This window comes from Hylobates moloch, unplaced genomic scaffold (genome assembly GCF_009828535.3).
Source record: "Hylobates moloch isolate HMO894 unplaced genomic scaffold, HMol_V3 SCAFFOLD_1, whole genome shotgun sequence".
In the NCBI taxonomy this organism is placed as follows: Eukaryota; Metazoa; Chordata; class Mammalia; order Primates; family Hylobatidae; genus Hylobates; species Hylobates moloch.
The window spans coordinates 93019128-93031955 of NW_026652276.1; the positions used below are offsets into that span (position 1 = coordinate 93019128).

The 12828-nt window shown below is 34.6% G+C and overlaps 1 long non-coding RNA gene across 1 annotated transcript in view; it reads right to left on the reverse strand.

Annotated features, from left to right (window-relative positions):
• Nucleotides 1-12349, reverse strand: part of LOC131383983 (uncharacterized) — a 99734-nt gene extending 87385 nt beyond the window's left edge. Inside the window, exon 1 of the long non-coding RNA XR_009214417.1 lies at nt 12219-12349. This is a non-coding gene — a long non-coding RNA (uncharacterized LOC131383983). The remainder of the gene's footprint in view (nt 1-12218) is intronic.
• Between the last annotated feature and the right edge of the window lie 479 nt (nt 12350-12828).

Genomic DNA, 12828 nt, shown 5'->3' on the forward strand with positions numbered 1-12828 from the left:
AAAATTATAAGCAAAAAGACATAAAACGTGGAAACTACAAGAAACAAAACCTGTCCCTTAGTATATTTTGAAAGACAACTAAAACTATTTTCAATGTAGTATTTTACATTTTTTATTGTGGATTATAAAACCTTTACAGAAATGCCACAAAATTAAATGTATCATTCAATAAATTTTCATAAAGTAAACATGAATGTAGCCACCACCCTGGTCAAAGAAACAGCCGGCTGCTGAATGCTGGGTGCTGGGTGCTGGTGCTAGTGCTGTAGGAGCTTATAGGTACCACAGGAACTTCCCTACATAGCCCCTACCTCTAATCATTATTCTTTCTTCCTCCTCTACAAAAGTAATCACTATCCTGAATTCTAACATTATAATTTAGTTTTGCCTGTTTTTGAGTGTTATGTAACTAGAATCATATAGTAGATGTTCCTCTGTAATTGACATTTTTCTCTCAATATTGTGTTCATGAAATATATGCATGCTACAGTATGTAGGTATAGTTTTTAATTTTTATTGCTGTATAACATTTCTTTGTGTCAATATTCCATAAATAAATAAACTAATAGTTTATTGATCCAGGACACTGTTGATTGATATTTGAGTTATTTCTAGTTTGGGGGATTTTAAAGTAATATTATTATAAACCCTCATGTATCCAACTCTTGGTGTTTCTTTTGTATAATCATCTGACGATAAAGTATTTATGGTTCATGGTATATATGTATTATCTATTCTTAGTAGATAATATCAAACAGCAGTTTTCTAGGTGGGCGTACTAATATCCACTGCCACTCACAACCAGTTCCAGGAAGTCTACACATTTGCGAACATTTGGTATTGTTGACATCTCTATTTTTATCTACTCTTAATACCTACGCAGTGGTACATCATTTGGTATTAATTCACGTTTTTCTTAAGACTAATAAGGTTTTCCAGGCATTTTGGCCATTTCCTAACCTTGATGGCCATTTGTACATCTTTTGTGAAATGTCTGTTCAAGTCGCACCAATTTTTTCACTGTTATCTATATTTTGCTTACCAATTTGTACTCATTCTATATATATTCAAGACACAAAAGCCGCTTATCAGATATACTTGTGGGAAATATCTTTTCTCCTTTCAGAACTTACTTTTTCCTGTATTTTTTTTTTTTTTTTTTTTTTTTTTTTGAGACGGAGTCTCGCTCTGTCGCCCAGGCTGGAGTGCAGTGGCGTGATCTCGGCTCACTGCAAGCTCCGCCTCCCGGGTTCACGCCATTCTCCTGCCTCAGCCTCTCCGAGTAGCTGGGACTACAGGCGCCCGCCACCACGCCCGGCTAATTTTTTGTATTTTTTAGTAGAGATGGGGTTTCACCATGGTCTCGATCTCCTGACCTCGTGATCCGCCCGCCTCGGCCTCCCAAAGTGCTGGGATTACAAGCGTGAGCCACCGCGCCTGGCCCTGTATTTTTTGATAAATAATTTTAATTGAGATAAATTAATAAATCTTTCCTTTGTGGTTATCTTTGTCTACTGAAGAGAATAAAGCACTTTTTCCTATTATCTTCTGGAAGCATAATTTGTTTTTTACAATTAAGTTCACTATCTTTCTGAAATTAATGTTCATGTATGTTGTATGGTATATGGTAAAGATCAAATTTATATTTTCTATATTGATATTCAATTTACTCAACACCACTTATAGAAAAGAAACTCTATGCTGCTCTACACTAGCAAATTTGTAATGAATTAAGTGTCCATTTGTGTTTCAGTCTGTTTCTGAGCTCTCTATTTTATTCTACTAGCCTATTTATCAATACTTGAATAAATACCACGTTAGCCTGAAATTGTATACTAATTCTCGGTATCTTCACAAGAAAGTCCTTCTGTCTTGTTTTTCACTATATCAGTGTGTCAGCTAATTTTAGTTCTGTATGTTTCTAATTATGTTTTAGAATTAGCATGTTGAGTGACATACAACATACATACAAACTTACAAAAATTCTTAAAGTATTTTATGGGAATACATAGATACTATAGATCATTTTGAGAAGAAATGACATCTTTACAATATCAAGTCTTTACAATGACATATCAATTTATTTAGGTCTTCTCTAATTTCTATGAATAATGCTTTATAGTTGTCTTTGAAGCAATCTCACATATCATTAACTCAATTTATTTCTAGATAAACTGTATTTTAAATTTCATTGTGGAAAAAATACAACATAAGCAACACCATTCTGAACATAGGAGCTGGCAAACAGTTCATGACAAAGATGACAAAAGCAATCACAATAAAGGCAAAAATTGACAAGTGGGATCTAATTAAACTAAAGAGCTTCTGCACAGCAAAAGAAACTATCAACAGAGCAAACAATCAACCTACAGAATGGGAGAAAATTTTTGCAAACTATGCATCTGACAAAGGTTTACTATCTAGCATCTATAAGGAACTTAGACACATCTACAAGAAAAAAACAAACAACCCCATTAAAAAGTGGGCAAAGACCACGAACAGACACTTTTCAATAGATGACATACATGCAGCCAACAAACGTACGAAAAAAAGCTCAATATCTCTGATCATTAGAGAAATACAAATCAAAACCACAATGAGATACCACCTCTACTAGTCAGAATGGCTATTATTACAATGTCAAAAAATTAAATGCTGACAAGGTTATGGAGAAAAGGAATGCTTATACACTATTGATGGGAGTAAAAATTAGTTCAACCATTGTGGAAAGCACCGTGATGATTCCTCAAAGAGCTAAAAAGAGAACTACCATTCATCCAAACAATCCCATTATTGGGTACATACACAAAGGAATATAAATTATTCTACCATAAAGACAAATGCACACGTATATTCATTGCAGCACTATTCAAAATAGCAAAGACATGGAATCAATCTATATGCCGGTCAATGGCAGATTGAATAAAGAAAATGCAGTACATATACATCATGGAATACCATGCAGCTATAAATAATAATGAGATTGTGTCCTTTGTGAGAACATGGATGGAGCTGGAGGCCATTATCCTCAGCAAACTAATGCAAGAACAGAAAACCAAATACCACATGTTCTCACTTATAAGTGGGGGCTAGATGAGGAGAACACATGGACACACAGAGGGTAGCAACAGACACTGGGGTCTACTTGACGGTGGAGGGTGGGAGAAGGGAGAAGATCAGAAAAAATAACTATTGGGTACGAGGCTCGGTACCTGGGTGATGAAATAATCTGTACAACAAACCCCCATGACATGAGTTTACCTCTGTAAAAAACCTGCACATGTACCTCTGAACCTAAAATAAAAGTTTTAAAAACATGAAAAGTCAAAAAAATTTAAAAAATTAAATTTATTGATTTATCCCAAAAAAGAAATGTAATTAAATTTTTATATTTAACAAATATTCAGCAAGTAGCTAAACTTACCTATTAATTCTAATAACTTGTTTGTAATTTTAAGTTTACTTTTGTATGAAAATCATGTCATCTGAGAATAATGGTAGCTTTATTTTTAATTTTCCCAACCTTACATATTTTCCTATTTTTGTAAATTTATTTATTGCATAAGATCTCCTATATATGGTTGAATTGTAAGGGTGATAGTGGCCATCTTTGCCTAATTTCTGATAACAAAGGGAAAGCTTTATAACTACATCATTTAGTATTATATTTACAATAGGTTTTATTCAGACCCTATTTATCAGATTAAAGATGAGTTCTTCTGACCTCAATTTGCCAAAACTTTTTTTTTATCATGAATGAATGATTTATCAGAAATCTTTTGCACATTTTATGGTAACATTATTTTTCTGCTCTACTTTGTTAATGTGGTAGTTTATACTGGCTACTTTTCAAAAGGCAAAGAACTCAACTTGTTGGATTATCTGTTTTCATAGTTGCTAGATATTGTTTACTAATGTTTTGTTTAGGATGTTTTTCATCTACCTTCAGAAGTGAGATTGTGCTGTAATTTTTCTTCCTTTTATTATTGCCAGATTTTAGTGTCAAAGATACCTTCATAAAACAGGTTGTGAAATGTTTATTTTTCATTATTCTTAGACATGTTTGTGCAAGCCTTTTTATATCTTGTTTAAAACTTTTAATAAAATTAAGTGGTGAAACCCTCTTAGCCTAGCATTTTATATGTGGAAAAAGGTTTCAGTTTTTAATTAAAGATTCAAGGTACTTAATAGTTATAAGATTTACACATATTTTCTCTTTCTTTCCTGTCACTTTTGGTAAATTATGATTTTCTAGGAATATATACATCAGCTCTATATTTCATAGGGATTCAAATCTACTTGTTCTTGACAGTTTCTTATTTTTAATATATATAGAGTATATAGTAATGTTCAGTTTTCATTCCTAATATTGGTGATTTGTGTTTAATTTTTTTTCTAGAAATTTTGTGCCTTTTTTTCCTAATTGTTTTCTAAACATGATTTTGATCAGTTATCAATTTTATTAATCTTTTCAATGATAAAGTTTTATTTTTATGTACAGTATATATTATAAAATTTATCTTTGTAAATTTTCTCTAATGAATGTTTGCTTCTAAGCTAATTTCTGCCCTTTATTATTGTCTTCCTTCACGTTTCCTTCTTTCTTTTTTTTTTTTTTTTGAGACGGAGTCTTGCTCTGTCGCCCAGGCTAGAGTGCAGTGGCGTGATCTCGGCTCACTGCAGACTCCGCCTCCTGGGTTCAAGCAATTGTCCTGCCTCAGCCTCCCGAGTAGCTGGGGTTACAGGCACCCACCACCGTGCCAGGCTAATTTTTGTATATTTTAGTAGAGATGAGGTTTCACCATCTTGGCCAGGCTGGTCTCGAACTCCTGACCTCATGATCCACCCGCCTCTGCCTCCCAAACTGCTGGAATTACAGGCATGAGCTACCGAGCCTGCCCTATTTCCTTATTTTCTAACTTTCAGCAATACATGCTTAGCTTGTTGATTTTCAGTCTTTACTTTTTAAATATATCCATTTAATGCTTAAATTTCTCTTTAAATATTCCTTATCTGCAATCTCATAATATTTAGATAAGTTCTTTCACTGTCACTTGATTCAAAATATTCATAATTTCCATTTGGAATCTTTCTTTGATCCATGGGTTAAGCAATCTATTTTTTAACTGCTTGATTTGTTAATTATTGAGAGCAGTGTCTAAAAATACATCTCTATGATTATATGTTAGGCTACTTTTCCTTTTATTCTGTCAACTTTTTCATATATTTGAGGCTACATTTTTAAATATATAATAGTTATATTTTCTTAGTGAGTTCCTTTTATCACCATTTATCATGACATTCTTTATCTCTGGAAATGCTTTAGTCTATATAGTCTGATCATCATCAGACAATAATACCAGTTTTTGCTTGGTTAACATTTTTTGGTATTAATTTTTTAAATAATTTTGCTTGTAATTTAAGTATTCTTATATTTTTTAGGCATTTCTTACAGCACATATAGGGTTGCTTTCATTTTACCCAACTAATCTCTATATTTTAATTATAGAATTGGGCCCATTTACCTGTAATATAATTACTAATATAATAGAGACTAAATCTACTACAATTTACCATGACTTCCATTTTTCCCCACCAGTTTTTGTAATGTAACATTTTCCTCTCCTTTCTTCCCTTCATCTAGATTGATCTTTTTCACTCTCCTTTCTCCTCCCCCTCACCAAAAAAAGGCTTCCTTTACTGTATTTTAGTAGTGAACAAAGAGATTATAATCTGCTATTTATGAGAATATGATGGTAGCTGGTATTTTTGCCCTGTTCCTAAACAAGGCAAAGTTAATAAGACACTTTGTTGCCATTTACCCACCTCCCAACAATCTGCTTTAATTTTATATATACTTTAAATCACCAAGACATTATCATTTCATGTAGTCAATATTCAGATAGTTTTATACAGACAATTGTCATTTAGATTTGTCCTCATATTGAACAAATTTTTGTTCTTTATTTCTTCTATCATTTTTAAACTTCGATCTGGGATCATATTTCTCCTACCAGAAATATAAGCTTTTATATTTCCTTTAGTTCTTTGGTGTTAATGTTTCCTTTTTATGTCATTGATAAATTCTCTTACTCCTGTTTGACTGAAATATATAATTTCACCTTTATCCATAAAAACATTTTGTATATGCATAAACATCTAAGATGTCATGTATTATCTTTCAGCAAAGTAAAGATGCTCCATTATATTTTGGCTTCCATAGGTTCTGGTGAGGAGTGTGTTCTGAGTGAAAGTCTTTTGACAGTAATCTGTCTCTTTTCTTTTTCCTGGTTTCTTGAAGTTATACTATGATGTACCTAGATGTAGCCTTCTTGCCATTTTTACTCCTTATATAGTGTTCCTCCGTTTGAATCCTCAAGAAGTAGACACTGTGGCACAGATGAATGTGGCATTACTTTATATGAGAAGTGCAAACCCAGGGTAGTATAGGTATGGAAAATGGGAAATGAGACAAGAAAATATGCAAGGAATGTCATAAAATGTGTTACCATGCTGACTATTACATCAAGCTGCTGAGAAACATGGTAGCTGCTCACTAGCTGAGTTTACTTTCTGGCATATATAAATTCTTAATAAGGGGTGCAAGAAGGAACCACACCTAGGAATATTCCATGGAAGAAAGAACAGAGCTAACTCTCCAAAACTGGGTAACTGTGTTACCTTATCCCTTGATGGCCATTCAGGAAACCAGACAATGCCTGGGAATACAATGTATCCAGCTTGAAATTAAGGATTCATGTCTGTCATTAATTTAGAACATTCTCAGGCATTACTTCTTCAAATGTTGTTTTTGCCTTATTCTGCCTCTTTTTCTAGGTTCCAGTTACATGCATGTGAGACTGTCTTACCATATCCTCAACATCTCAGTCCCTCTCTTCCATTTTCCCATTTTTTTGCTTATCTGGGTTTCATTCTAGATATTTTACTCTAATCTAACTTCCAGTTGCTACATTTAAAAAAAAAAAAAAAGTTCAGCTGTATCTAATCTGCTTTTAATCTCATACACTGAGTTCTGAATTTCAGATACTGGGTTTTCCAATTTTATAACTTCTCTTGGAATTTTTAGAGTTACGCAGCCTCTCCAAAAATCCTCGGTGTGTTCTTTCATCTTCTTGAATACTTTAAGCATAGCTATTTTAAGTGTTATTTCTGATTGCTATATTAATTGGAGGCCAAGTGGGTCTTTTTCTATTGTTATTATTTTCCTATCTTTTCTTTTACTGTTTAATTACTCTACATGACTTGTAGTTTTCATTGAGGATTGTGTATTGCATATATTGCCTTTTTGCAAGAAGAATTTGCCTCTAGCAGATACCTATGAGCACATTCAATCTGAAATCAACAATTTTCAAGGAGGAGAAGGCTAGAAATAGTCCTCTAAAAATATAGTGGCAGAAGTAAACTTTGTTTTTTCTTTATATAGATTCTTGCTATGTTGCCCAGGCTGATCTCATATTCCTGGGCTGAAGTGATCCTCCTGCTTCAGCCTCCAGAGCAGCTGGGATTACAGGTGTGAGTCACCATCTCCTATATACCTTATTCTGCATACATCATTTCTTGTAATTAAACAATATTCTTTTAAGTAAAGTAGTTTTATCCTCTTATTCAAGAGGAGAAAGCAGATCAAAGTGCCAATAATTTAATTAAAAATATGCCTCTAGTATGCAGCAGAGAAGAAATTCAAATTCTGCTCTATGATGCCAAATATTCTATTAATGCCACGTCACTACAAGACCTCTGCTAACCCTCTCTACACTTAATTGAACCAGATCCATTTGTAATTACAGCAGTAGTCAGGATTGTCTGAAATTTGGTTAGAAACTCTTCTAAATTACCTATGTACGATAGTAAACAATCTGCAAGGAAAATCTGTAAGATAAATAAAACCTGGAGTATGAGTTTTTAAAAAGAAATCACCAACCAAAAACTCTGACATAAGGAAAACAAAATCAAAAGCTGACTGAACAAACCTTTACTCTGGGACTGATTTGTTTAATGTGTCACAGTAAAACCCCATCCAGTCAACTGTCCCCTGATGAGAACTCTTGGAAACTCAACTCCTTCTATGCTTTGGGCAGCTTTATGCCAGCTTGAACTCCTTAGCTAGACATTCTCCTCCAGATCCAGGTCTTCATAGTTAAAATTACAGGGGAATTTACAGCACTACATTCCTCCTCTCATGTGGTGGGAGGAAAGGGAAAGGAGTTTCACCATCCCTTTTTAAAAAATGATTTAAACTCTTTCAAGACTTTGTGCTTTTTATTGAACCATTTATGGAAAATTTTGAAGAGGTTCAGTGGATTCCATTAAAACAGAACTTAAATTAAAAGGAATTTCTTCCTCCTGGAGTTCCATGGTATTTATTTGATTCTCACATCAATTAGGCTATGAGTCACTCGTTTTTTAAGAGGCAGTTTGGTTAGGTAACTTATTTGGCCTTAATTTAATAACCTAACACAAGCTGTTGAGCTCAGTAATTACTACCTTGCTGGGAGACACTTCTGCTTTGAATGCTTTGACTCTTTCACAAGCACAGCTGAAGGTCTGAATGCTGCCCTAACTATTTGTCTTTATTCTCGGAGTTTGTATTATTGAAGGTTTGCATAGTTTCCAACAACATCACTGTATTTGAGACTTAGATATTGAGTGTAAAGGCATTTCAGCATAATATTTGTGATAGAAGCTAAAAAAAAAAAAAGAATTCAAGTGATTGTAAAAGCTCAAAGGAACTGAATGAAGTCCAAATTTGAGAAAAGTTTGGAATTTCACCATAATCTGAAGGGCAATAAAGAACCCATCGAACGTGATTCTTAGAATCAAAGCATTTCTCATGTGGAGGCTGAGCACACGTATTTCATGGGCTAAGGTAAAAGCAGGGAAGGTTGAAAATGTTTGTCTCTGTTATAGCTGCCTCTTTTTGGCTCTGCTCCCAGCAGCTTCAGTGCTGAGGCTAATGGCAAAGGAAACACCAGGGCATCAGTGAGTAAGAACTTGTCAAGGGAACAAAATCTGAAGATGGAACGGAGGAAGAGGAGAAAATCTTCCACCAAAAAAAATATTAAAATCTGATCTTCAAGGAAATACTGAATCCACATAGCACTCCCCTCCCCTCCCCTCTCAGGCACAGCATTACTCACCATCTCACAGAGGAGAAAGAGAAATATAAAATAAAAAGTGGAAACAATCATTAAAAATACTTAGCCACTCCCATGTGTCCTGGGAAACTGAGAACACAGTAACTACCAAATTACATGATGTCACATGCCAGATACCTAAAGGATAGCATCACCCCATCTTTAGAAACAGAAGAAAATAAAATAGCAAAAGCAAGAGAGCCATAACTACATCATATATATCTCTCTCCTCCCATATTTCTTTTTTTTTTTTTTTTTTTTGAAATGGAGTCTTGCTCTGTCGCCCAGGCTGGAGTGCAGTGGCGCGATCTTGGCTCACTGCAACCTCCACCTCCCAGGTTCATGCCATTCTCCTGCCTCAGCCTCCCGAGCAGCTGGGACTACAGGCGCCCACCACCACGCCCAGCTACTTTTTTGTATTTTTAGAAGAGACGGGGTTTCACCGTGTTGGCCAGGATGGTCTCGATCTCCTGACCTCATGATCCACCCGCCTCGGCCTCCCAAAGTGCTGGGATTACAGGCGTGAGCCACCGCGCCCGGCCTCCTCCCATATTTCTATGAAGTATTTCATACAAATATAGAATGTATGAAAATGCCAATGAGAAAAAAATATGCAATAGCAAAAGAGTTTGTATATAAATGTTCATGTCAGCTTTACTCATAATAGCCCCATACTAGAAACAACCTCCAAGTCCATCAATAGGTAAATGGATAAACAAATTATAGGACATACACACGATGGAATATATGCAGCAAATAAACAAATAAAATGAAGGAGTATGCAAACCACTGATACATGCAATGACATGGATGTATTTTAAAATTAGTATACCGACTTAAGTAAGCCAGACAAGAAGATTACAAAAGAAATATCATTTACATGAAATTTTAGAAAGAAAACAATCTTTAAGAGAGAAAGCAGATCAGTGGCTGCTTGGGGAAAGAGGGTAGCTACTATTAATTACAAAAGTACATGAGATAGTTTTGGGAAAGCTGATAGAGATGTCATATATATGATTATGGTGGTGGTTATAAGAGTGTAAACATTTGTCAAAACTCAATTTAACATTTAAGAGAGGTGTATTCAATTACATGAAAATTAAACATACTTCAATAAAGTGTATATTTAATGCAATGCATGCAAGAAGGAAAAAATAAGCCTAAAACTTGGATATTCTCTTTACAGCCTGTGCCTATACCAATAAGTATAGGTAAAAATATAAATATAGTCAGAATATTGGTTGCATACAGCCACTGGGATGTTGTTTTATGTGGCGTTTTATATCCAAAAGTAAGCCTGTAGTCCCAGCTACTCGGGAGGTTGAGGCAGGAGAATGGCATGAACCCGGGAGGTGGAGCTTGCAGTGAGCCGAGATCGCGCCACTGCACTCCAGCCCGGACAACAGAGCGAGACTCCGTCTAAAAAAAAAAAAAAAAAAAAAAAAGAAGACTCCCTTCTCTTTGCCAGGCTCTAGATGGGCAAATAGCTTTTTTTGTAAGGCAGGGAATAAAAGATAATGGAAATTCCAGAGACAGTTTTCAGGCAGAGATTGTTCTTCATTTTCTACTCAAGATATTATTAAGCAATAATTAGATGTTACACACATAGTTTCTCAGCCTTCTCTTAGGACATGTCTTGGCTCAAACTGTTGAGAATATTGGGAAGCACTGAAAGCAGCCCCACCTCCCATCTGACATGGAGTAGACAAAAACACATGCATTCATCGTCAATTCTGTGGACACTGTAGCCACACTCTCCCCATGAGATTATCTGTTTCTTTTGTTAGCAAAAACAAATAAATAAAAACAAAATAGCTGACAATTATGTTGTTGAATTATAGAATTTTTCTTTCTCAACTTGGACATTGAAAGGCAAGTTTCTCCTGTTGTCTAATGAAAATACAACAAAGGAGCGGGCATGCAAAAATTATCTTCACGTAATACAAAGTTAAAAATACAAAATACAAAGTTAAAACTTAAATAAATTATCTGATAGGTCTAGAACAGCCTAGGCTTTGCTGTAACATTAAATTTTGTGTAGTCAGAGTTAAATAGTAAGTAATAATGTTCTACCAACTTAATATCTACTATTTTTTTCTAATATGTACAACAACCATTAGAGATAGGTTCTGTTACTAACACCATTTTACATATGTAGAAACTGGGATATTGAGAGTGAGGTAAACTTATCTGCAGTTGTACAGCTAGCAGTAGGTATACCTAAACACAAATTTAAATAGTCTGTCCTTAGTTTACACATTTTAACCACCACATTATACTGCATTGTCATTTAACAAGTGAACAGGCTTTGACCTGCTATCAACAGGTGTCTCCCTTGCCTGCCATATGTCTTAATTGGTCTATCTTTGCAGAATTATGGGCTACGTTGATTCAAAGTGCCAGGCATGGTACTAACATCTGAGTCTCCAGGAAAGTGGGTTCAATGTCAATGAAAATTTTCAGAAACCAATCTGTAGGGACTATTTTTCTTTTACCTGATATTTAGGAGATCCCAAAGAAAGGTATATTCTAACCAAGACAGTCATTTTTCCTTTTTTCTTAAATAAAAAATAAAAAGCATCACATAGTATGCTAAATGCAACACTTTTCATGTTTTAATTATTGTACATCTAATTAAATATGGTAAGCCTCATTTTAGATGAAAAACGGGTTTTGACAGACTAAATAAGTTATTGAAGGTCAAGCATCTAGTAAGTGTTAGAATTCAGAATCAAAACAAGTTTTGTCTGATGCCAAAGTCTGCATCATTAATCACTTTATGTTAAGTGTACAGATTTAACAACGTAAGGTGATTCGCTTTTCAGCCAGCTATGACTGACCCTATATGAGGATAATTCTAGGAGAAACTTAGGAGATGGGGAAGGGCACTAAATGGCTGAATCTGGCATCGATTGCTGCTTTTTTCCTACCTCAAAGAATAATCTCTAAAGTAACTATGAATTGTCTATTGTGTGAATGAATCCTGTATGACTAATATTTTTTAAGTGCTAGCTTAAATACCTATTGCAGAACTTTTGCTACCTGAAAATCAAAAACAAACACCTGAAAAGCATGTAATTCATATTTGAGAATCTTCTGCTGAAAAGGTTCTTATGAACATGCTGTGAGGTGATATGCCATATCTTTCTACCCTCCATATGTTCTCTATCATCACTCATAGGATCCTGGAGGTCTGTTGTAAGTATTAAATGAAAAAAAAATTTATTTGGCTTCAAGTACTGAATCCAAGAAGGTTTTATTATTAGGTTGCCTTATTTATTTCATTATTTCTGATGTATATCAATAAAGTTTCTGTAATAGTATTATATGCTTAAATAATATAATAGGGGTAAGAAAACAAAGACTTTAAAGAATCCTAATGACTCATGGACTTAAAATAAAAGATTGTATTCATTTTTAACATAAAATAGAAGGATTTGATCCTAGTAAAGTTTTGTCTTTCAGATGGCTAAGATAGTTGACAACTTTTTTTTTTTTTTTTTTTGAGACAGAGTCTCACTCTGTCACCCAGGCTGGAGTGCAGTGGCGTGATCTCAGCTCACTGCAAGCTCCGCCTCCCGGGTTCACACCATTCTCCTGCCTCAGCCTCCTGAGTAGCTGGGACTACAGGCGCCCGCCACCACACCTGGCTAATTTTTTGTATTTTTAGCAG